The sequence below is a fragment of the Puma concolor genome, chromosome B4, assembly GCF_028749965.1.
Source record: "Puma concolor isolate L17-30 chromosome B4, mPumCon1.1.hap2, whole genome shotgun sequence".
In the NCBI taxonomy this organism is placed as follows: domain Eukaryota; kingdom Metazoa; phylum Chordata; class Mammalia; order Carnivora; family Felidae; genus Puma; species Puma concolor.
This window is the reverse complement of record NC_141673.1, coordinates 92,226,546-92,251,615: the sequence shown is the minus strand read 5'-3', so window position 1 is coordinate 92,251,615 and position 25,070 is coordinate 92,226,546.

The following is a 25,070-nucleotide window of genomic DNA, read 5'->3' as shown; positions in this document are numbered from 1 at the left end:
ATTGGTGGTTGTAATCAGTAAGTTCCATTCATGATATAGGTATTATTGTTTAAATAATCCTGACCCAAACTGTAGGCTACAATGATAAGATCATAGCTCTTCATAATAAAAAGGATTGCAGTGGTCAGCATTCCAAATCTCTCCACTCTACTTTTTTTTTTTTTTTAAGTTTAGAAATCTGAGTTTAGCATGAACACTAACCATTCCAGAATCCCTTAGGGCCTTTTTTTCTGTTTGTTTAAAATTTCCCTGACACCAGAAAAACAACAGTTGAATGATGACCAGATGGCAAGAGAGCTGTGGTAATTTGGCTGGAAGTGAGATGAGCATTGAAGCATAATGAGCAAATTAGAGATTTAAATCTTTTCTATGAGCAGATCAACCTAATGGGGTGAACGAGATCACCCAATGGCTTTTTATTAAGTTTATTTATTTCCTTTTAAAAACAGTTACTTATTCATTGGTATTATGATTGTGGGGAGATGTGACTGATGGATTAAATGGAAATATTTTTCAGGTATTATGTTCTTAGAGCTACCCAGGATGAATCCTTCCTAATCTTAGTGTATGAGGGCAGGAATGATATCATTGAGGTGCGTAGCTAAAACCTTGGAAACAATCTTGTACTCTCTATTCAGGAGAGCAAAAGGGATGAAAATCCCCCAATTGTTCCTTACCTTGTCATCTTTTTAAGGATTATGGGATCAAGGGAGTTTTCATGTTCTGAGACATAATTCTGGTCTTAAAAAATTCTGAAAAGACTCTCTGATGTTAGAGATAATTGCCACAATCAGGTTTTATAAGAATTGATGGGAAATCTGTTAGCACCTGAGGCTTTTCCTAGGTTTGTGGCTTAGATTTGGGGTCTCTCACTTTTAATGATATTGTGTTGTCCAACTGATTGACTTAATGGAGGGAGTGAATTGAAAGTCAAGCCTATCCATTTTCTGTGTGCTATAGCATAGAAAAAATCATGTTGACTAGATTCAAAAACATTTAAAAAATATTAAACACCTTTAGTTTGTCTTTCTGAATTATTGGGATAGTTTAATTTGGCTTGTAATTTACTTGCCTCTTTTGCAGTTTGCTACTCTGTATATCTATAAATTAATCAATAGCTGATGTGTTAGAAATGGGAATTCTATATAGGCAGTGATATTAATATAGAAAGGAGACTGTGTATTTCCAATTCCATGTGCAATCCCAGAGATGACAATATTCCTTTTAATTAAATGAACAATGGAATAAATTGGGATGATAGGTCTATTTATTTAATTTACATTCTAAATATATGACATAATTGAGCATCTTAAAAGCTAGAGCCTAATTTTGCTTTATTATGTCCTATCAATAATTGTTATTACTAATGTACTAAGCTCAGGTTAATAACAATACGCTATTTATAGATACTGAATTGTTTGGATTGAATTGGATATGCATGCAACTCTCAAAATTTTCTTTAATGTCAGTCTTTATGTGGATCTGCTCAAATGTGTTTCAGCTGATGATTTTTTTTTAATTAAGGGCTTAGACATATATACTGATTTAAGAAGTGGACACTGATTTAGTGTCTCATAGGCAGAATATGTCTAAAAACAAAGTTAAATAGAGAAAGGCAGTTTAAGAAGTGGAAGTGAACTTGTGCAAGTAATCTCAAGAGAGAAACAGAGAGACACAGAGAGAATGACCAATGTCATTATTTGGATCTCTGAATCACCAGTTCATAAAAGTAATACCATCCTTCGACCTTCCATCCATGTTAAACAAATTTCATTTTTGCCTAAGCTTTTTGAATAGAATTTCCCTAGATAACATACCCTGATTTATACACTAACTTAATGATAGAATGTGTAAATAAAGATTGATCAGTTAAAGACAACTGCAAACTCTATACTCTACTATTTACCTGGATGACCATTAAGCAGAAAAATTATGAATTCCTGACAGATAGAAGTATTTTATTGAAACTAGTCAACAGTGGAGCTCAATTTCCCTAAACTCCTTTAAAAGAGATAGATTCAAGGGAGTTGTGCTCAAAATGTCAAAATGGCTTTGACTTTTATTACCAAAGATCTTTTATTTTGAAAGAAACACAAAAGATAAGCAGAGTGAAGTAGTACAGTGTCTGTAAAATTTATTTTCCACTTCTGCTGCTACTTCGGTAAAGTTAAGAAAGGGCAATACAGTAATCTAGAAATAGTTTAGAGTGTAATTTGGTGGTAGATGTTGAAAATATATTGTACTGTTATTGATGGCTCTGGATCATTTATGCATATCCTCTGCAGTATTTGAAATGATGGTCGTAGTGAAGATTGAGCAAGATTTGGGGGTTATTTGATGAAGGTTGGGACTAGTAGGCAACCACAAATATCTATTTGCAATTCTTTGATATGCGTAAGGAGCAGGCACCTTCATTCACCTATTCATTCAACAAATATTTACTGAGTACTACTGTGTGAAGCACTGGGGATAAAAGAACAAGGCAGAGATGTCCCCTTTCCTCAAAGATCTTACAACACAGTAAAGGCATGTAAACTATATAATAATTTATTATTTCATAATATAAATTATAATGGGAGTAATAATGGAGGAGGTAAATCACATGTAAGTAGCATCTAATCCTGATTTAGAGATTTAGAGATTCATAGAAGGCTTTCTGGAGAAATGGTTGCAAAACTGATTCTGGAAAGACAAATAGACATTAGACAGGAATAAAGTCAAGGGAATGATATGGATAGATGAAACAAGATGTACAAAAGTCTAGAAGATAGTAAACCTTATGCTTTATAAAAAAAAATTCACAGTGAATCAGAGGCTTAAATGTAAATTGTAAAGCTACAAACTTTTATTCATTTTTATTTATTTTTATTTTTTCAAAATATGAAATTTATTGTCAAATTGGTTTCCATACAACACCCAGTGCTCATCCCAAAAGGTGCCCTCCTCAATACCCATCACCCACCCTCCTCTCCCTCCCACCCCCATCAACTCTCAGTTCTCAGTGTTTAAGAGTCTCTTATGCTTTGGCTCTCTCCCACTCTAACCTCTTTTTTTTCCCTTCCCCTCCCCCATGGGTTTCTGTTAAGTTTCTCAGGATCCACATAAGAGTGAAAACATATGGTATCTGTCTTTCTCTCTATGGCTTATTTCACTTAGCATCACACTCTCCAGTTCCATCGACGTTGCTGCAAAGGGCCATATTTCATTCTTTCTCATTGCCACGTAGTACTCCATTGTGTATACAAACCACAATTTCCTTACCCATTCATCAGTTGATGGACATTTAGGCTCTTTCCATAATTTGGCTATTGTTGAGAGTGCTGCTATAAACATTGGGGTACAAGTGCCCCTATGCATCAGTACTCCTGTATCCCTTGGATAAATTCCTAGCAGTGCTACTGCTGGGTGATAGGGTAGGTCTATTTTTAATTATTTGAGGAACCTCCACACTGTTTTCCAGAATGGCTGCACCAATTTGCATTCCCACCAACAGTGCAAGAGGGTTCCCGTTTCTCCACATCCTCTCCAGCATCTATAGTCTCCTGATTTGTTCATTTTGGCCACTCTGACTGGCATGAGGTGATACCTGAGTGTGGTTTTGATTTGTGTTTCCCTGATAAGGAGCGACGCTGAACATCTTTTCATGTGCCTGTTGGCCATCCGGATGTCTTCTTTAGAGAAGTGTCTATTCGTGTTTTCTGCCCATTTCTTCACTGGGTTATTTGTTTTTTGGGTGTGGAGTTTGGTGAGCTCTTTATAGATTTTGGATACTAGCCCTTTGTCTGATATGTCATTTGCAAATATCTTTTCCCATTCTGTTGCTTGCCTTTTAGTTTTCTTGGTTGTTTCCTTTGCTGTGCAGAAGCTTTTTATCTTCATAAGGTCCCAGTAGTTCATTTTTGCTTTTAATTCCCTTGCCTTTGGGGATGTGTCAAGTAAGAAATTGCTATGGCTGAGGTCAGAGAGGTCTTTTCCTGCTTTCTCCTCTAAGGTTTTGATGGTTTCCTGTCTCACATTCAGGTCCTTTATCCATTTTGAGTTTATTTTTGTGAATGGTGTAAGAAAGTGGTCTAGTGTCATTCTTCTGCATGCTGCTGTCCAGTTCTCCCAGCACCATTTGTTAAAGAGACTGTCTTTTTTCCATTGGATGTTCTTTCCTGCTTAGTCAAAGATTAGTTGGCCATACGTTTGTGGGTCTAGTTCTGGGGTTTCTATTCTATTCCATTGGTCTATGTGTCTGTTTTTGTGCCAATACCATGCTGTCTTGATGATGACAGCTTTGTAGTAGAGGCTAAAGTCTGGGATTGTGGTGCCTCCTGCTTTGGTCTTCTTCAAAATTACTTTGGCTATTCGGGGCCTTTTGTGGTTCCATATGAATTTTAGGATTGCTTGTTCTAGTTTCGAGAAGAATGCTGGTGCAATTTTGATTGGGATTGCATTGAATGTGTAGGTTGCTTTGGGTAGTATTGACATTTTGACAATATTTATTCTTACAATCCATGAGCACGGAATGTTTTTCCATTTCTTTATATTTTCTTCAATTTACTTCATAATCTTTCTATAGTTTTCAGCATACAGATCTTGTACATCTTTGGCTAGATTTATTCCTAGGTATTTTATGCTTCTTGGTGCAATTGTGAATGGGATCAGTTTCTTGATTTGTCTTTCTGTTGCTTCATTATTAGTGTATAAGAATGCAACTGATTTCTGTACATTGATTTTGTATCCTGCAACTTTGCTAAATTCATGTATCAGTTCTAGCAGACTTTTGGTGGAGTCTATCGGATTTTCCATGTATAAAATCATGTCATCTGCAAAAAGTGAAAGCTTGACTTCATCTTTGCCAATTTTGACGCCTTTGATTTCCTTTTGTTGTCTGATTGTTGATGCTAGCACTTCCAACACTATGTTAAACAACAGCGGTGAGAGTGGGCATCCCTGTTGTGTTCCTGATCTCAGGGAAAAAGCTCTCAGTTTTTCCCCATTGAGGATGATGTTAGCTGTGGGCTTTTCATAAATGGCTTTTATGATCTAACGTATATTCCTTCTATCCCGACTTTCTCAAGGGTTTTTATTAAGAAAGGGTGCTGAATTTTGTCAAATGCCTTTTCTGCATCGATTGACAGGATCATATGGTTATCTTTTCTTTTATTTTTATTTTATTATTATTTTTTTTTAATTTATGGGACAGACAGAGACAGAGCATGAACGGGGGAGGGGCAGAGAGAGAGGGAGACACAGAATCGGAAACAGGCTCCAGGCTCCGAGCCATCAGCCCAGAGCCTGACGCGGGGCTCGAACTCACGGACCGCGAGATCGTGACCTGGCTGAAGTCAGACGCTCAACCGACTGCGCCACCCAGGCGCCCCACTTTTATTAATGTGATGTATCACGTTGATTGATTCGGGAATGTTGAACCAGCCCTGCATCCCAGGAATGAATCCCACTTGATCATGGTGAATAATTCTTTTTATAAGCTGTTGAATTCGATTTGCTAGTATCTTATTGAGAATTTTTGCATCCATATTCATCAGGGATATTGGCCTGTAGTTCTCTTTTTTTTACTGGGTCTCTGTCTGGTTTAGGAATCAAAGTAATACTGGCTTCATAGAATGAGTCTGGAAGTTTTCCTTCCCTTTCTATTTCTTGGAATAGCTTGAGAAGGATAGGTATTATCTCTGCTTTAAACGTCTGGTAGAACTCCCCTGGGAAGCCATCTGGTCCTGGACTCTTATTTGTTGTGAGAATTTTGATAACTGATTCAATTTCTTCACTGGTTATGGGTCTGTTCAAGCTTTCTGTTTCCTCCTGATTGAGTTTTGGAAGTGTGTGGGTGTTTAGGAATTTGTCCATTTCTTCCAGGTTGTCCAGTTTGTTGGCATATAATTTTTCATAGTATTCCCTGATAATTGCTTGTATCTCTGAGGGATTGGTTGTAATAATTCCATTTTCATTCATGATTTTATCTATTTGGGTCATCTCCTTTTTCTTTTTGAGAAGCCTGGCTAGAGGTTTATCAGTTTTGTTTATTTTTTCAAAAAACCAACTCTTGGTTTTGTTTATCTGCTCTACATTTTTTTTAGATTCTATATTGTTTATTTCTGCCCTGATCTTTATTATTTCTCTTCGTCAGTTGGGTTTAGGCTGCCTTTGCTGTTCTGCTTCTATTTCCTTTAGGTATGCTGTTAGATTTTGTATTTGGGATTTTTCTTGTTTCTTGAGATAGGCCTGGATTGCAATGTATTTTCCTCTCAGGACTGCCTTTGCTGCATCCCAAAGCGTTTGGATTGTTGTATTTTCATTTTCATTTGTTTCCATATATTTTTAAATTTCTTCTCTAATTGCCTGGTTGACCCACTCATTCTTTAGTAGGGTGTTATTTAACCTCCATGCTTTTGGAGGTTTTCCAGACTTTTTCCTGTAGTTGATTTCAAGCTTCATAGCTTTGTGGTCAGAAAGTATGCATGGTATGATGTCAATTCTTGTATACTTATGAAGGGCTGTTTTGTGACCCAGTATGTGATCTATCTTGGAGAATGTTCCATGTGCACTTGAGAAGAAAGTATATTCTGTTGCTTTGGGATGCAGAGTTCTAAATATATCTGTCAAGTCCATCTGATCCAATGTATCATTTAGGGCCCTTGTTTCTTTATTGGCCATGTGTCTAGATGATCTATCCATTTCTGTAAGTGGAGTGTTAAAGTCCCCTGCAATTACCCCATTCTTATCAATAAGGTTGCTTATGTTTGTGAGTAATTGTTTTATATATTTGGGGGCTCCTGTATTCGGCACATAGACATCTGTAATTGTTAGCTCTTCATGATGGATAGACCCTGTGATTATTATACAATGCCCTTCTTCATCTCTTGTTACAGCCTTTAATTTAAAGTCTAGTTCGTCTGATGTAAGTATGGCTACTCCAGCTTTCTTTTGACTTCCAGTGGCATGATAAATAGTTCTCCATCCCCTCACTCTCAATCTAAAGGTGTCCTCAGGTCTAAAATGAGTCTCTTGTAGACAGCAAATAGATGGGTCTTGTTTTTGTGATATCCATTGTGTGTTTTAGGGTATCCATTGTGATACCCTATGTCCTTTGGTTGGTGCATTTAGTCCATTGACATTCAGTGTTATTATAGAAAGATATGGGTTTAGAGCCATTGTGATGTCCATAGGTTTCATGCTTGTAGCAATGTCTCTGGTAATTTGTCTCACAGGATCCCCCTTAGGATCTCTTGTAGGGCTGGTTTAGTGGTGATGAATTCCTTCAGTTTTTGTTTGTTTGGGAGGACCTTTATCTCTCCTTCTATTCTAAATGATAGACTTGCTGGATAAAGGAATCTCGGCTGCATATTTTTTCTGTTCATTACATTGAAGATCTCCGGCCATTCCTTTCTGGCCTGCCAAGTTTCAATAGAGAGATCAGTCACGAGTCTTATAGGTCTCCCTTTATATGTTAGAGCACGTTTATCCCTAGCTGCTTTCAGAATTTTCTCTTTATCCTTGTATTTTGCCAGTTTCACTATGATGCGTCATGCAGAAGATCGATTCAAGTTACCTCTGAAGGGAATTCTCTGTGCTTTTGGATTTCAATGCCTTTTTCTTTCCCCAGATAGGGGAAGTTCTCAGCTATTATTTCTTCAAGTACAGCTTCAGCATCTTTCCCTCTCTCTTCCTCCTCTGGAATACCAATTATGTGTAGATTATTTCTCTTTAGTGCATCACTTAGTTCTCTAATTTTCCCCTCATACTCCTGGATTTTTTTATCTCTCTTTTTCTCAGCTTCTCCTTTTTCCATAATTTTATCTTCCAGTTCACCTATTCTCTCCTCTGCCTCTTCAATCCGAGCCGTGGTCATCTCCATTTTATTTTGGAGCTCATTAATAGCATTTTTTAGCTCCTCCTGGCTGTTCCTTAGTCCCTTGATCTCTGTAGCAGTGGATTCTCTGCTGTCCTTTATACTGTTTTTAAGCGCAGCGATTAATTTTATGACTATTATTCTAAATTCACTTTCTGTTGTATTGTTTAAATCGTTTTTGATCAGTTCGTTAGCTGTCATTTCCTGGACGTTTTTTTGAGGGGAATTCTTCTGTTTGGTCATTTTGGATAGTCCCTGGAGTGGTGCAGAACTGCGGGGCACTTTCCCTGTGCTGTCTTGAATAACTTGCGTTGGTGGGCGGGGCTGCAGTCAGACCTGATGTCTGCCCCCAGCCCACCACTGGGGCCACAGTCAGACTGGTGTGTGCCTTCTCTTCCCCTCTCCTAGGGGCGGGATTCACTGTGGGGTGGCGTGGCCCGTCTGGGCTACTTGCACACTGCCAGGCTTGTGGTGCTGGGGATCTGGCGTATTAGCTGGGGTGGGTAGGCAAGGTGCACGGGGGCAGGAGGGGCAGGCTCAGCTCGCTTTTCCTTCGGAGATCTGCTTCGGGAGGGGCCCTGTGGCACCAGGAGGGAGTCAGACCCGCCTGAGGGATGGATCTGCAGAAGCACAGTGTTGGGTGTTTGGGCAGTGCAAGCAAGTTCCCTGGCAGGAACTGGTTCCCTTTGGGATTTTGGCTGAGGGATGGGCAAAGGAGATGGCGCTGGTGAGCGCCTTTGTTTCCCAACAAACTGAGCTCTGTCGTCTGGGGCTCAACAACTCTCCCTCCCGTTGTCCTCTAGCCCTCCCGCTCTCCGAGCAGAGCTGTTAGCTTATAACCTTCCAGATGTCAAGTCCGCTTGCTGTTGGAACACACTCCGTCCGGCCCCTCCGCTTTTGCCAGTCAGACTCAGGGGCTCTGCTTGGCCGGCGGGCCGCCCCTCCGCCCCGGCTCCCTCCCGCCAGTCAGTGTAGTGCGCACCACCTCTCCAGCCTTCCTGCCCTCTTCAGTTGGCCTCTCCTCTATGCTTGGCTCCAGAGACTCCGTTTTGCTAGTCTTCTGGCCGTTTTCTGGGTTATTTAAGCAGATGTAGGTGGAATCTAAGTGATCAGCAGGACACGGTGAGCCCAGCGTCCTCCTACTCCGCCATCTTCCCCAGATCTCCAAGCTACAAACTTTTAGAGAAAAAAAACATCAGATATTCAGACAAAGAAGTTTTAGAGTTAACACCGAAGCATGATTCACAGAAAGGAAAACAGGTAAGTTGGACTTCATCAAAATTAAAAACTTTCATCCTGCAAAAGTTTCTATTAAGGATAAGAAAATGCAAGTTACAGACCGGGAGAAAACATAGCAAACCATATATTTGACAAAAGACTAGTATGTAGAATATATAAAGAGCTTTCAAAACTGAACAGTTATCCCCAAAATGTAATAGTTAAATTGAGAAAAGACATGAAGAAACATATCACTAAAGAGGGTATTAGGATAGCAAATGAACATGTGCAAAAAATTCAGCACATTAGCTTTTAGGTAAATGCAAATTAAAATCACAATGAGATATCACTGCATACCTTTTAGAGTGGCTAAAATTAAAAAAACAGTGAAAATTCCAGATGCTGTGAGGAGAGAGAGAAACTGGATCACTTATATTTTGCTGATTGGAATGTAAAATGGTACAGGATACGCTGCAAAAAACAGTTTGGTAGTTTCTTAATAAACTACATATATAATTATGACACAATCCAGCAATTGCACTTCTAACACTTATCATGAAGACATATCCACACAGACATCTGAACACGGAATTTTATAACATCTTTATTCATACCAGCTCCAAACCGAAAATAATTCAAATGTCTTTAACAGATGAATAGTTAAATAAATTGCGATACATTTATACCACAGGGAATATTATTCATTAAAAAGGAAAAGATACATAAAAATCTGGATAAATTGCCAGAGTATATTGTTGAGTAAAAAAAAAAATCTCAAAAGGTGAATATTGTTTGATTTCATTTATATTACATTTTTGAAATGATAGAAGTATAGTAATTGAGAACAAGATGGTAGTTATCAGAGATTAGGGAGGGGTCGAGGGTGTGAGAGAAGTGAGTATGTCTATAAAAGGGCAACATAACGGAATCTTGTAACGATGGAAATGTTCTGTATCTTGCTTGTATCAATGTCAGTATACCAGTTGTGATTTTGTACTGTAGGTATGCAAGATATTACCATTAGGGGAAATTGGGAAAAGGGTTACATGGCATTTCTCTGTATTATATCTTACAAATGTTTGTAGATCCACAATTATCTTAAAATAACAAAATAAAATAAGTCAGAAATTTCATCAAGACATAATATATAACATTATCAACATGGGGTGAAGCGTATATATATTTGAACTGGAGTGACTTAATCTCTCTGTGGATCCGTTGTCTGTTTCATGGGGAGGCTCTCTTTCCCATATTCCTATCACAGATGTGAAAAGATGGATCTGTGAGATACTTGCGAACACTTGTGACTAGTTTTGGTTATTGGATTGTAGAATTTTTATAATAAAATTTAATAAAATGCAAACATTTGGATGGAAAGTTAAATGTGTTAACATGACCACATTTTACAAGATGCCATAAAAATCAGGCTGTTTTGTTTTGTTTTGTTTTGACTAATCAGTTACTTTTAAATGAAAAAAAATCTAAAAGAATGTTATATGGTTACAAGGCACGGCATTTAGTGCAATTTGTGTCGAAAAGTACAAGTAGGAGTCAAAAACTTCAAATTTAAATAATGAAACACAAAACGCATGTTCTAAGTTGACAACTGACAATGCTTCAGGTAGATGACATGTGCACTGTAGGTATAAAATCATATTTTATTTTTAGACAATTGCAGTCTGCTTGCTGATTGAGAAGTTGAACATCATTTATCTTTTATTATTTTATACAACTTTTTATTTGTGGGCCAGGCCAAGGTAACTTAGATAAAAATAGAATAAAGCTAACAGCTAGAAAGGGGCCAAAAATAATAATAACTATTCACTGTGCACTAAAAATTTAATTATAGTGGTTATTAGGTTTTCAAAATGTGTTGGACTTCTTTTGGACAGTTGTCAGGATCAGTACTTTTTATTGTTCTCATCATTATTTTTATGTTTGAGGGTTTTGTGATAGTAGACAAGGTAGGTGGTTTAACAAGAATTGTCCTGGAGAATAGAACCAACGAGGTGAGGAAGCAAGAGAAAAATGTGATGTTCTTCAGATTTTTATTTCTCTGACGTTTCTATAATAAGTAACTTTGTTTGACACGAGTTCAGAGGCAGAAAGTAACCTAATTTTCTTATGTCCTTCTTTCCCAAATACACCTTAACACACATATTTTAGAGTATCGTTAACTGTTGCATTGATAAATTCAGCAAATAAAAATTAGTTCTAAAGAGTTATATATTAAATAATGTTGTACAATGCAACATAAAATGCAAAAGCTTATTTTTGCTAGCTAAAAGGATATTTCTTTCTGTGCAAACACTGATGATACTGAAAACTTTAGTGTCTTTTATGAAAACTTTCAAAATACTATGAAATACCACAAGAGTTTTTTTTTTTTTTTCCATGTACCAAAATAGCAGGTTATTTATATGGAGTTTAGGGGCTGCAGAAAAAAAAATCTCAAAAGAAAAAAAAAGTCCTGAGATATATAAAATGTATATAAATCATTGCTGCTAACTAAATAGTAAGAGATTATTTAAAAGAAAAATGATATATCAGAGAGAGTCATGAAAATGATCAACTATATAAAATTCTCAGTGAATTCTAGTCAGAAAATAAAGAATTTTTTTAAATGAACATGAAATGGAAAAAGCAAAGTGAAGACTTAAAAGGGAAAAAAGTTTTGCTCCATCTAAGGAACCACTATATGAATTTTATAGCAGCCCTTAATGGAATACTAAAGGATTTCTATTTGGAGGTTCACAAGCATGCCACATGAATCCCCTAGTGACTGAATTTACAGCCCTGTGGTTTTTGAATTTGGCTTGAATTGTGCTTTATGCTTGCTGGGTTAGTGCTGCATTAAATTCTAGCTAAAAGTATCTTTTCTACTTCACATTGTTTGTATAAAATACATTTCCTTCTTTCTGATGGTTAATATCTATTTTTAAGATAAATATTTATAATATTTGGGAATAGTTATCACTTTAATAAAGATATGTTTAGGTAAATTTACACATACCAAATTGTGTTTGTGATGTTTTGTCTGTCTGTAAGGCTGCCTTTGGGTCTGGATGAGACTTTACTTCAAAATGATGTTTAATGGTGTTGCTTCATTGTCATTACTATTATTTTGTCACTCATCTTTCTCACCTTTGTTCCTTTTTTACTGTCATCTATTGCTATTTCTATATTCTATATTTCCTATTACATTCATAACTGACTGCCACAGATTGGATCGTTAGGATTAGACACTATTTCAAAGAACATTGTCCAAGTCAAGCTCTTTATATATTTTAAAGGGAAAAAATTTGAACTATTCCTTTAAAAAAGTAGAAACTGTTGGTTGACTTGTGTCTTGGCTGGTAATGAAAATCAACTGTTTAACATTTTAGAAATGTTTCGCATACATTAACCTTATAAATACACACTTCCTATTTACCTTTACCCATCTCATAAACTAATGTCTTCAGAAATAAATCAATATTACATCCATAAGCCAAAAATCACTTCTGAGGTCTAGAGGCTTGAAGCCCTAAGTATTATCCTGTGATTGTCTTCCTTCAATCAATCAATGAATCAATCAATCAAACATGTACTATTATTCTAAAAACCTATATATAGAAGTGGATATATGAATCAGGAAGCTCTTGGTAATGACAGATGGCAGGTAAAGGAGTGACAGTGAAAGTAGAGAAAATGGATTTGTTTCAGAAATAGTGAAGAAAGAGTGGGACTTGATGTAATTAGACTTGGTTTGCAAGTCGAGAAGACTTAATTTCTGACTTGAGATTTGTGGGGACGATTTTGCTATTAATTGCAATTAAGCCAAAACAACAAGAACAACAACAACAAAACTATGAGGACAAATGGGAGAATGATTTTTATCATCTTATAAGTTGGATGCCAAACTTTTGTTTGTGGTATACTAGATTCACTTCATGGACAACAAAAGAGAAGCATACTTGTCTTGATCTCTGACCAGAACAGGCTTAGCTGTTACAGAGAAAGTAACTGCTGCTAATGCTGTCACTGCAAAGACAACTGCTCTTGTGCCCTTGTGGTGCTTATGGGTTGAACTGACATTACCTTATCTCACCCCTGACCAACATGAACTTTTGCCTCCTTTCCTGGGTCTTTCCTGTTGCCACTGAGGTACAAGACACTCTAGGAGCCATTTGACACACACAAATACAGCTAAGAAATGCAGGATGTGGATTCTTCAGAGACAAACTTTGGCCATTTGAAAACAAAAACAAGTAGCTAAATTGTTCTCCCCTCCAAGTTTATTTCATTTAGAATTGCAGTTGTAGTCTATTTAAATATGTCCTGTGAGTCTCTTTAAATGTATCCTGTGAGACAAGGCAATCAGCTTGTCAGAAAGCTGTAGAAGATGCCATAACTGACTCCCATGTGCTGGCCACCTTTCCTTTTCAGATTTTTCCCCGTTACACATATTCCTGATTCTTTGGGATTGACCCTTGATATTCAAGCAATGGTGAAGCAAATTTATTATTTAAAATTTTCATCACTTGGGATGATAAACCACATTACACTTTTACATGACAAAGACAATAGTACACAAAGTAGTACCTTTGGTCATGTATTTCATTTGGAGGGAGATGTAACCATAAGTATGGATATATACCTGGACTGTGGTGAATGGCTTGACTGGTGAAAAATGTCCTGAAAGAAAAGTGGTCAAATGTGGCACATGGAAGGACCTATAAGGTTCAGAAAATTGGGATGACAACATAAAAGTGGATTCTGATGAAGCTGGGAACCTTGAGCACAGAAGTAGTCATCTCACACCTGCATAAAGAGTTTAACTGCTACTTTCCTAAAGAAACTGTAATGATTTCTCATCAACAAATTGCCTCCAAAAGCACTGCTGATCTTCCTTAGGACCTAGCCTCACCTCTTCTTTTTGCTTCCCTTATATTTTTCTCATTATTAGATTAGGGTTAAGAGATTTTGTTAGGAAGGCCAACCAGAGGTAGAGTCATTCCCATCAAATCTTATTAACACAACATCTTGCTTATCAATTTATTATTTATGTATTTAATACATTTATTCATTAAAATTTAATTTTGGTTAAATCTCATATTTAGATTTTGTTCAAACCAGTCTGATTTTGGCCATTAGGAACACTTAACACTTGGCTCCTCTGTCCCTTTAACATAACTAATCATCATGGATTCATTTTCGTCTGTGTTTTTTTTTTCTAGAAGTTCTGTAGAATTTTTTTTTTTTTTTTTAGTTTTCCAGTATTTTTTTTTTTTGGTATTTTTATTTAATTTATTATTTTTTTAAATTTACATCCAAGTTAGCATATAGCGCAACAGTGATTTCAGGAGTAGATTCCTTAATGCCCCTTACCCATTTAGCCCATCCTCCCTCCCACAGCCCCTCCAGTAACCCTCTGTTTGTTCTCCATATTTAAGAGTCTCATGTTTTGACCCCTCCCTGTTTTTATATTTTTACTTCCCTTCCCTTATGTTCATCAGTTTTGTATCTTAAAGTCCTCATATGAGTGCAGTCATATGATATTTGTCTTTCTCTGACTAATTTCGCATAGAATAATACCCTCTAGTTCCATCCACGTAGTTGCAAATGGCAAGATTTCATTCTTTTTGATTGCCGAGTAATACTCCATCACATATATACACCACATCTTTATCTGTTCATCCATCGATGAACATTTGGGCTCTTTCCATACTTTGGCTATTACTGATAGTGCTGCTATAAACATTGGGGTGTATGTGCCCCTTCAAAACAGGGTATCTGTATCTATTGAAAAAATAGGTAGTAGTGCAATTGCTGGGTAGGGTAACACAAAAACAGACACTGTGTTTTGCTGGCACAACACAGTGCCAGGGTAGTTCTATTTTTAATTTTTTGAGGAACTTCCATACTGTTTTCCAGAGTGGCTGCACCCGTTTGCATTCCCACCAGCAGTTCAAAAGAGAGCTGCTTTCTCTGCATCCTCACCAGCATGTGTTGTTGCCTGAGTTGTTAATGTTAGCCATTCTTACAGGTGTGAGGTGGTATGGTGGTTTTGATTTGTATTTCCCTGATGATGAGTGATATTGAGCATTTTTTCATGGGTCAGTTGGCCATCTGGATGTCTTCTTTGGAGAAGTGTCTATTCATGTCTTTTGCCAATTTCTTCACTGGATTATTTGTTGTTTGGGGGTTGAGTTTGATAAATCCTTTATAGATATTTGGCACTAACCCTTTAACTGATATGTCATTTGCAAATATCTTCTCCCATTCTGTCTGTTGCCTTTAATTTTGGCTGATTATTTCCTTCCTTGTGCAGAAGCTTTTTATTTTATGAGGTCCCAATAATTCATTTTTGCTTTTGTTTCCCTTGCCTCCAGAGACGTGTTGGGTAAGAATTTGCTGCGGGCAAGGTCAAAGAGGTTTTTGCCTGCTTTCTCCTCGAGGATTTTGATGGCTTCCTATCTTACATTGAGGTCTTTCATCCATTTTGAGTTTATTTTTGTGTATGGTGTAAGAAAGGGGTCCTGGTTCATTCTTCTGCATGTCGCTGTCCAGTTTTCCCAGCACCACTTGCTGAAGAGGCTGTCTTTATTCCATTGGATATTCTTTCCTGATTTGTTAAAGATAGTTGGCCATATGTTTGTGGGTCCATTTCTGGATTCTCTATTTTGTTCCATTGATCTGAGTGTCTGTTCTTGTGCCAGCACCATGCTGTCTTGATGATTACAGCTTTGCAGTTTAGCTTGAAGTCTGGGATTGTGATGCCTCCTGCTTTTGTTTTCTTTTTCAAGATTGTTTTGGCTATGCAGGGTCTTTTCTGGTTCCATACAAATTTTAGGATTGTTTGTTCTAGCTCTGTGAAGAATTATGGTGTTACTTTGATAGGGATTGCACTGAATATTTAGATTCCTTTGGGTAGCATTGAAATTTTAACAATATTTGTTCTTCCTATCCAGGAGCATGGAATATTTTTCCTTTTTTTGTGTGTATCTTCCTCAATTTCTTTCATAAGCTTTCTATAGTTTTCAGTGTACAGATTTTTCATCTCTTTGATTAGATTTATTTCTAGGTATTTTATGGTTTCTGGTGCAATTGTAAATGGGATTGATTCCTTGATTTCTCTTTCTGTTGCTTCATTATTGGTGTATAGGAATGCAGCCGATTTCTGTGCATGGATTTTATGTTCTGTAACTTTGCTGAATTCATGGATTGGTTCTAGCGGTTTTTAGGTGGAAACTTTTGGGTTTTCCATGTAGGGTATCATGTCATTTGCGAAGACTGAAAGTTTGACCTCCTCCTGGCCGATTTGGATGCCTTTTATTTCTTTGTGTTGTCTGATTGCAGAGGCTAAGACTTCCAACACTATGTTGAATAACAGTGGCAAGAGTGGACATCCATGTCTTGTTTCTGACAGGGGAAAGTTCTCAGTTTTTCCCCATTGAGGATGATACTAGCATTGGGTTGTTCATATGTGGCTTTATGATCTCGAGGTATGATCCTTCTATCCCTACTTTCTTGAGGATTTTTATCAAGAAAGGATGCTGTATTTTGTCAAATGCATTCTCTGCATCTATTGAGAGGATCATATGGTTCTTATCATTTCCTTTATTGATGTAATGAATCATATTGATTGTTTTGTGGATATTGAAGCTGCCCTGAATCCCAGGTATAACTCCCAGTTGGTCATGGTGAATAATTTTTTTAATGCATTGTTGGATCCTGTTGGTTAATAGCTTGTCGAGGATTTTTGCATCCATGTTTACCAGGGAAATTGGTCTATAGTTCTCTTTTAGTGGGGTTTCTATCTGGTTTTGGAATCAAGGTAATGCTGGCTTCATAGAAAGAGTTTGGAAGTTTTCCTTCCATTTCTATTTTTTGGAACACCTTCAAGAGAAGAAGTGTTAACTCTTCCTTAAATGTTTTGTGGAATTCCCCTGGCAAGCCATCTGGCCCTGGACTCTTGTTTTTTGGGAGATTTTTGATTAGTAATTCGATTTCTTTACTGGTTATGGGTCTGTTTAAATTTTCTACTTCTTTCTTTTTCAGTTTTGGTAGTATATATGTTTCTAGGAATTTGCCCATTTCTTCCAGATTTCCTATTTTATTAGCATATTATATTAGCTCATAATATTCTCATTATTGTTTTTATTTCTGCTGTGTTGTGATCTCTCCTTTTCATTCTCAATTTTATTTATTTGGGTCCTTTCCTTTTTCTTTTTGATCAAACTGGCTGGTGGTTTATCAATTTTGTTAATTCTTTCAAAGAACCAGCTTCTGCTTTCATTGATCTGTTCTACTGTTTTTTAGTTTTGATAGCATTAATTTCTGCTCTAATCTTTATTATTTCCTGTCTTCTGCTGCTTTTGGGTTTTATTTGCTGTTCTTTTTCCAGCTCCTTAAGGCGTAAGGTTAGGTTGTGTATCTGAGATCTTTCTTCCTTCTTTAGGAAGGCCTGGATTGCTATATACTTTCCTCTTATGACCGCCTTTGCTCCATCCCAGAGGTTTGGGGCTGTGGTGTTATCATTTTCATTTGCTTCCATGTACTTTTAAGTTAACTTCTTGGTTAGCCCATTCATTCTTTAGTAGGATGTTCTTTAGTCTGCATGTACTTGTTACCTTTCAAATTTTTTTTTTTTTATTTTGAGTTTCATTGCATTGTAGTCTGAAAATATGCATGGTATGATCTCAATCTCTTTGTACTTGTTGAGGGCTGATTTGTGTCCCAGTATATGATTGATTCTGGAGAAGGTTCCATGTACACTGGAGAAGAATGTATATTCCACTGCTTTAGGGTGAAATATTCTGAATATATCTGTTAAGTCCCTCTGGTCCACTGTGTCATTCAAAGCCACTGTTTCCTTATTGATTTTCTGTTTAGATGATCTGTCCATTGTTGTAAGTGGGGTGTTGAAGTCCCCTACTTTTATGGTATTATTATCAATGAGTTTCTTTATGTTTGTGATTACTTGATTTATATATTTGAGTGCCACCACATTTGGAGCATAAAAGTTTACAATTGTTAGGTATTCTTGGTGGATAGACCCCTTAATTATATATAATGCCCTTCTTCGTCTCTAGTTACAGTCTTTATTTTATTTTATTTTTTTAAATTTTTTTTTTCAACGTTTATTTTTATTTTTGGGACAGAGAGAGACAGAGCATGAATGGGGGAGGGTCAGAGAGAGAGGGAGACACAGAATCGGAAACAGGCTCCAGGCTCTGAGCCATCAGCCCAGAGCCTGACGCGGGGCTCGAACTCACCGACCGCGAGATCGTGACCTGGCTGAAGTCGGACGCTTAACCGACTGCACCACCCAGGCGCCCCTACAGTCTTTATTTTAAAGTCTAGATTGCCTGATGTAAGTGTGGCTACTTCGGCTTTCTTTTGTTGACCATTAGCATGATAGATGGTTCTCCATCCCCTTACGTTCAATCTGAAGGTGTCTTTAGGTCTAAAGTGGGTCTCTTGTAAGATCATCATTTAGATGGATCTTGTTTTCTTATCCATCTGTTACCCTTTGTCTTTTGATTGGAGCCTTTAGGCCATTGATGTTTAGAGTGAACACTGAAAGATGTGAATTTATTGCCACTATGTTGCTTGTAGAGTTGGAGTTTCTGGTGGTGTTCTGTAGTCCTTTGTAGTCTTTGTTGCTTTAGGTCTTTTTTTTTTTTCATCTTTTTTCGCCTCAGAGAGTCCCCCTTAAAATTTCTTACAGGGCTGGTTAATGGTCACGAATTCCTTTAATTTTGATTGTCTGTGCAACTTTTAATCTCTCCTTCTGTTTTGAATGACATCCTTGCTGGCAGCACCTCACTCCTGAGTTTTATCTGAGATGTGGCTGTGCTTTCTGACACCTCACTTCTGAGGGACTGTAGCGTTGACATGCTCAGACCCTCTGGGGGAAGGTCTCACCAAGCAATATGACTGTATATGTGTGAATGTCTATGTGGAGTCTTTATTTTAGTCTACTGATCTGTGCATCTATTTCATAGTTGTCATACTGTCCCTACTGTACTGTAGCTTTTATAGTAAGTCCTGAAGTTGTATAGTATCAGTTCTTCAACTTTATTTTTTTCTTATTCAGTATTGTGTTGTCTATTTCGTATCTATTGCCTTTCCATATCACGTTTAGAATCAGTTTGTCAGTACGTACTAAGTTGCTTGCTATGATGTTGATTGGGATTGCATTGAAGTTATAAATTAAATTGGAAAGAATCGACACCTTAACAATATTGAGTGTTTTGATTCATGAGCATAAAATATATATATTTAGAGTTTGTTTGGTTTTTACAAATGTTTTATAGTTGTCTGCATACATAATGTGTTTAGTTTTTCTCCTGGCTTCTTGTAAGTTATTTTTTCTGTGATTCTGGCTTTTGCAGTTTAAATATGATATGCTCGGGTGTAGATTTCTTGGCATTTATTCTGCTTGGAGTGTTTCAAACTTCTTTGATATGTGGTTTGATGTCTTTCATTCATTTTGCAAAATTCTTTGCCATTATTACTTAAAAAAATTTTCGCTTCCTTCCCTGTCTTCCCCTTCTTGTGTTCCACTTATGTAATATTGCACCATTTGAAATGGTCTCCAGAACCTGAATTTTTCTGTTTTTGTTTTTGTGTAATTATTCTGTTTGCATTTCAATTAAGAGTGTTTCTACTGACGTATCTTCAAACTCCATGATTCATTCCCTTTCCCTGTCAAGTGTACTAATGAATCTAGAAAAGACATTCTTAAATTCAGTTACAGTGTTTTGATTTCAGTGTTACTTTTGGGGTGCTTGGTTAGCTCAGTCAGTTGAGAGTCTGACTCTTGATATAAACTCAGGTCATGGTCTCTGATTTCATGAGATTGAGCCCTGTGTCAGGCTCCATGCTGAGCACAGAGCCTGTTTGGGATTTTCTCTCTCTCTCTCTGTCTGCCTCTCCTCCAGTGATGCTCTTTCCCTCAAAATAAATAAATAAACATTAAAGAAAAAGAAAATGTTACCTATCTGCTCTTGCAGGGTCTCTACTTTTTCCATTATAGCTCTTAACACTTAATTATATCTATTTTTAATATTCTACATGTTAGTTTTAACATTGGTGTCTTATCTGAGTCTAGTTGTAATGCTTGTGCTGTTCTTTTGGACTGTGTTTTTTGTTGCATTTGGACATGCTTTGTAATTTTTGTTGAAAGCCAGAAATTTTGGGGGGAAATAGGAACTAAGGCATAGGGTTGTTATATGAGTATTTATGCTAAAATAGGCATTATTGTGTTTAATAAATGTTGTAACTATATGTGCTAGAAACTTATACATCCTTTGTTTTCCTTGTTTTTGTCACCTTTGTTGGTTTGGGCTTCCATAAAGTCTCTTCAGAGTCTATCTAACAAGTCTTTCAATATTAATCTACTGTTATTATTACTCTGGAATCCTATTTTTGTTTCACTAAGATATGGAGGGAGGGAGAGTAGTCCATAATCTTATAACTGAAACTCCTTGCTTAGGGGCACCTGGGTGGCTTAGTTAAGCATCCAACTCTTGACTTTGGCTCACATCATGATATCAGGGTCATGACATAGAGTTCTGCACTGAAGTCTGCACTGAGCATGTAGCCTGCTTAAGATACTCTCTCTCCCCCTCTTTCTGTCCCTACCCCACTCTCTCTCTCATAAACAAACAAGCAAACAAGCAAACAAACCCTCATTGTTTATTGGGAGTATGACCTCATGTTTCTCTAGCTTTTGTCTGTTTTGCTTTCTTCTCTTTTCACTGGATGCTTTTCCCAAATTTATTTTCTTGAATCCCTAACCTCTGTTAACTATATGCCACCTGCTCCCCACCCCTTACCCTCCAATATACATTTTTGGTGAGACATAAAGGTTAAAAATGGCTGCTGTAGATGTGATGCCTTACTCCCAGCTAGGATGAAGTTATGGCAATGTCTTGTTTCCTGGAGATTAAACCTCCATTATGAAAAATACTCTGGTCATAGTTCACAATATTTGTTCTTAGGCCCATGACAGAACTATGAATGATCTTCACCAGGAGAACCTGTTAAGGTTCCTGAAAGCAAAGTGCTAGAAAGTGTGAGTCCCCCCAAAGACTGTGTCTCTCTCTTAAAGATTTTCTCACTCTCAAGATAGTTTATACTCAGCTTCCATAAATTATTCATAATTTCCCTTTATGTATTCCTATCAGCTTATGGTTTAGGAGTTTCTGCTCCATAAAAGCAAATCCTGTCTGTGTCTGTCAGAAGGTGCCTGTCTTTCCTGATTTTATGATGGTGTTTTACCTTGAAACCTCTGTTCTCTGGTATGTGCAATAAAACTATTGATTTTCATTTTGTGCACATTTTAGTCATTGTAGGGACTAGAGTGACAACTCTCAAGTACTTTGCATATTCTTTTTTTAAATTTTTTAATATTTATTTATTTTTGAGAGACAGAGTGAGACAAAGTGAGAGTGGGGGAGGGGCAGAGAGAGAGGGAGACACAGGATCAGAAGCAGGCTCCAGGTTCTGAGCTGTCAGCACAGAGCCTGATGCAGGGCTTGAACCCACAGACTGTGAGACCATGACCTGAGCCTAGGCTGGACACTCAACCGACTGAGCCACCCAGTTGCCACGTAGTACTTTGCATGTTCTTAAATGGACAGGTAATATATATATTTTTTTTTTTAATTTTTTTTTTTCAACGTTTATTTATTTTTGGGACAGAGAGAGACAGAGCATGAACCGGGGAGGGGCAGAGAGAGAGGGAGACACAGAATCGGAAACAGGCTCCAGACTCCGAGCCATCAGCCCAGAGCCTGACGCGGGGCTCGAACTCACGGACCGCGAGATCGCGACCTGGCTGAAGTCGGACGCTCAACCGACTGCGCCACCCAGGCGCCCCCAGGTAATATATATTTTATGCTTGTAGATCATGTGATTTCTGTCATAACTACTCAATTCTGCTACTATAGTATAAAAGCAACCACAAATAATATATAAACAATTGAGTGTGAATATGAACAGATAGAACTTTCCTTTAAAAAAAAAAAACAAGTTTTCTTCCATTTCTTCTTCACTCACCTCCATTTTAGAGCTAAACTCAGATTCAAGACACAGTGGACTCCAAAGAATGAAGTTCAAAGTGAAACCTGTGAGAAGGTGTGATAAACACCAAGATATTTGCACCAATTTATGCTGGCAGAATACTTGGGAACATGTGTGAAAATGGATTTTATGATTATGGAATCAAAGTAGAAGGATATATAAAATTGGATTAGGCAAGATTTATTGGTATCAACCTTTGAAAACAGAGATCGTGGATTCAGTGTTTTAGCTTGATGGGCTAAGAATGTCTCTAACAGTTTGCTTATCAGTTGACTGAAATATGGACCAGCAGTAGTCTATACTCTATGAAGTTGAAATGCCCAAATTTCCTTTGTGTATTATAAAGGAAGGTATCAATAGATTTAAGAAGTTTGGAATGCTGAAGAGGAATATTAAGTAAGATTTGATCACCCATTTTGAGAGGGGCAGACCATTTATCATTGTTGCCATAATGAATTTATGAGCTCCAGTTCACAAACCTTTAATATAAGAGAGGACAGGTACATTTGAGTAAGGTTCTTGCCACTCCTCCAAAAATGTATTCTGTTAATCTTCTTCCCAGGCATTCCTAAAGGACCTGCAGCCTGACCGTGTTACAGAAGACAAAATAATCGGAATTGTCAAGGATTATTGATCGTTGATTCTGTAGACCCAAAGCATCACTGTGGTCTATTAGTCAGAGTAGGAGTATATAGAAGTTATATGATTAATGGTTTGTTTTTATCAGTGAAGTTTTGCTTCAGGGTGTGTCACAGCAGGCTCAGTCTTCCTAGTATATATCTGTGCATTTTCATACTCACTTCCCTTGGAGGATTGAATGGGCTGGAAGAATTTGCTACTCCCCAAAGAGAAGTGTTGCCCCACACAATGGGTCAGAACAGCATCATCAGGTCATTGTAGGTGAGCTATGCTGTCCTATCCTGTAAGCAGTGTATTCTTTTGGGGAAAGTTTGGACAGTGGCATGCTCACTAGAATGCCCCTTCATCTTCTCTGGCTATTAGGCTTCTATAATCAGCATATTTACTTTCATTTAGTGTGAAACTATAAGTGGATCTACCCAATTTGTCATCAACAGCACATGGGAATAATAAATTTGGATTTATGAAATGCAGTTGTATTACCATATAAGCCAAACAGAAAATGTTAATAATTTTAATTTTAATCAATGATGTTTCATGGATTTAAAATGTAATAGCATTACTTTTCAACTAGTATAAATAGCTGAAAGCATAGCACAAGTACTTTCTTGATATTGTAAAGTTATCAAATTCATTTCACAATGATAATCTTTACATCAATCATAGCATAATCAGAAGTGTATGAATCTGTCTGTACTGATAGATATAAATATATTTGTCAATGCTAAAAAACATTTTTCACAGCTGAGTGTATTATTTAATTTGAAGTTAAAGGCCTTATACTACAGTTCAAATAATTTTAGTGGATTAGGTGTCATTATGTGAACATCTTTGTCAGCAATTACTTGCTATAAAAATATGAAAACAAGTACAATTTGTCTAAAATAGACATTTTTCCTTTGAAATATAATGTGAATGTTTCTTCAGTTGTCCTCTTTCATAAAGAACTAGAAATTAGAATCAGCCAGAAGAGTGTCAAAAACTTACCTTCACTTTTCCAAAACTGTAGTTTAATTGAGCTTTAACATCAAATAAACAGTCTTTACCTTTAACACTAATGCACCCAAAAGACAGTTTCTATTCATTTTGTATGATTAAAACTACATTAGGAATATAAATGTATTAATTTATAGATACAGATACTAATTGCTTAAATATTGAGTTCAAAACCAGGCACTAATATGTGTGGAATAATTGGTTCTTGCTGTAGAAGGAAACCATAATAAAGAACTTGAAAGTGCTGTCACATTTCACATAACTAGTAAAATCTCAGAATATTTTTCAAATATTCTGAAAGAAAATGTCTTGGGGCTTTCTTAATGAGAATGAATGTGGTTTGAAAAGATCAAATAATATTCACATATGTCAAATACAGGTTTTAATAACAGTTAGAGATAATGAATAAAATTAAAGTAGGTCAATTTAAGTCATTTATTTTCCAAAAGGAGTTACACATCATAATCACTACTTGTTAAGATATAATTAAAAGCAAAAAGTAGTATTTACCAAAGCTCAGTTACTCAACATAAAAAAACAACATGAATTATGATTTATCATCTTTTAATTTTTATGTTCATCTTTTTATTAACGTATCAACATTTTGTAGCTAATAGTCATATAAATATGATAATGTAATAATAATTGAGATAATAATGAAAATCATGAAAACAGTACCATTACTTTGGCCCTGGTATATTAGCAATCTGCTTTTATTGTGATTGAGAAAAAATTCAGAAGCCTTCTATCACACATAAAACTTTTTTGGAATTACATATCTTATCTTTGAGAACAAAAAACTCCAAAAAACTGAAAAACATTCCTTTGATTCATCAAAAATAATACTAAATAGAAATCATAATCTTCACATATTCATATATGTGAATTATAAGACTATAATCCTTTCTGTGGCAAAACATATTCTTTGCAAATAAGACTCCATTACTGAACATATCAGATCATGACTTCAAATATATTGTTCTTTGTTAGAGAGTATAACTTGCTTAATAAGTCTACTATAAATTCAATGTAAATACCTAATTTTCTTTAAAAATCAGACTCCAAGAAACTTTCATCAGAAAATTTAATTTCTGAAATCCAGTGAATATACTCTCTGGAATACTTTTCTATGGGGGTCATTATTTACAGGGACCCATTTTAAAGAAATTCTACATGATCAATCCACATTGTAATTTTTTTTTGTAATTTCTTAATTTTTGAAGGAAAGGAAGAGAGTATGACAGTTTGAGTTAGGATGGCAGGTGTCATCATTACTCTCTCATAA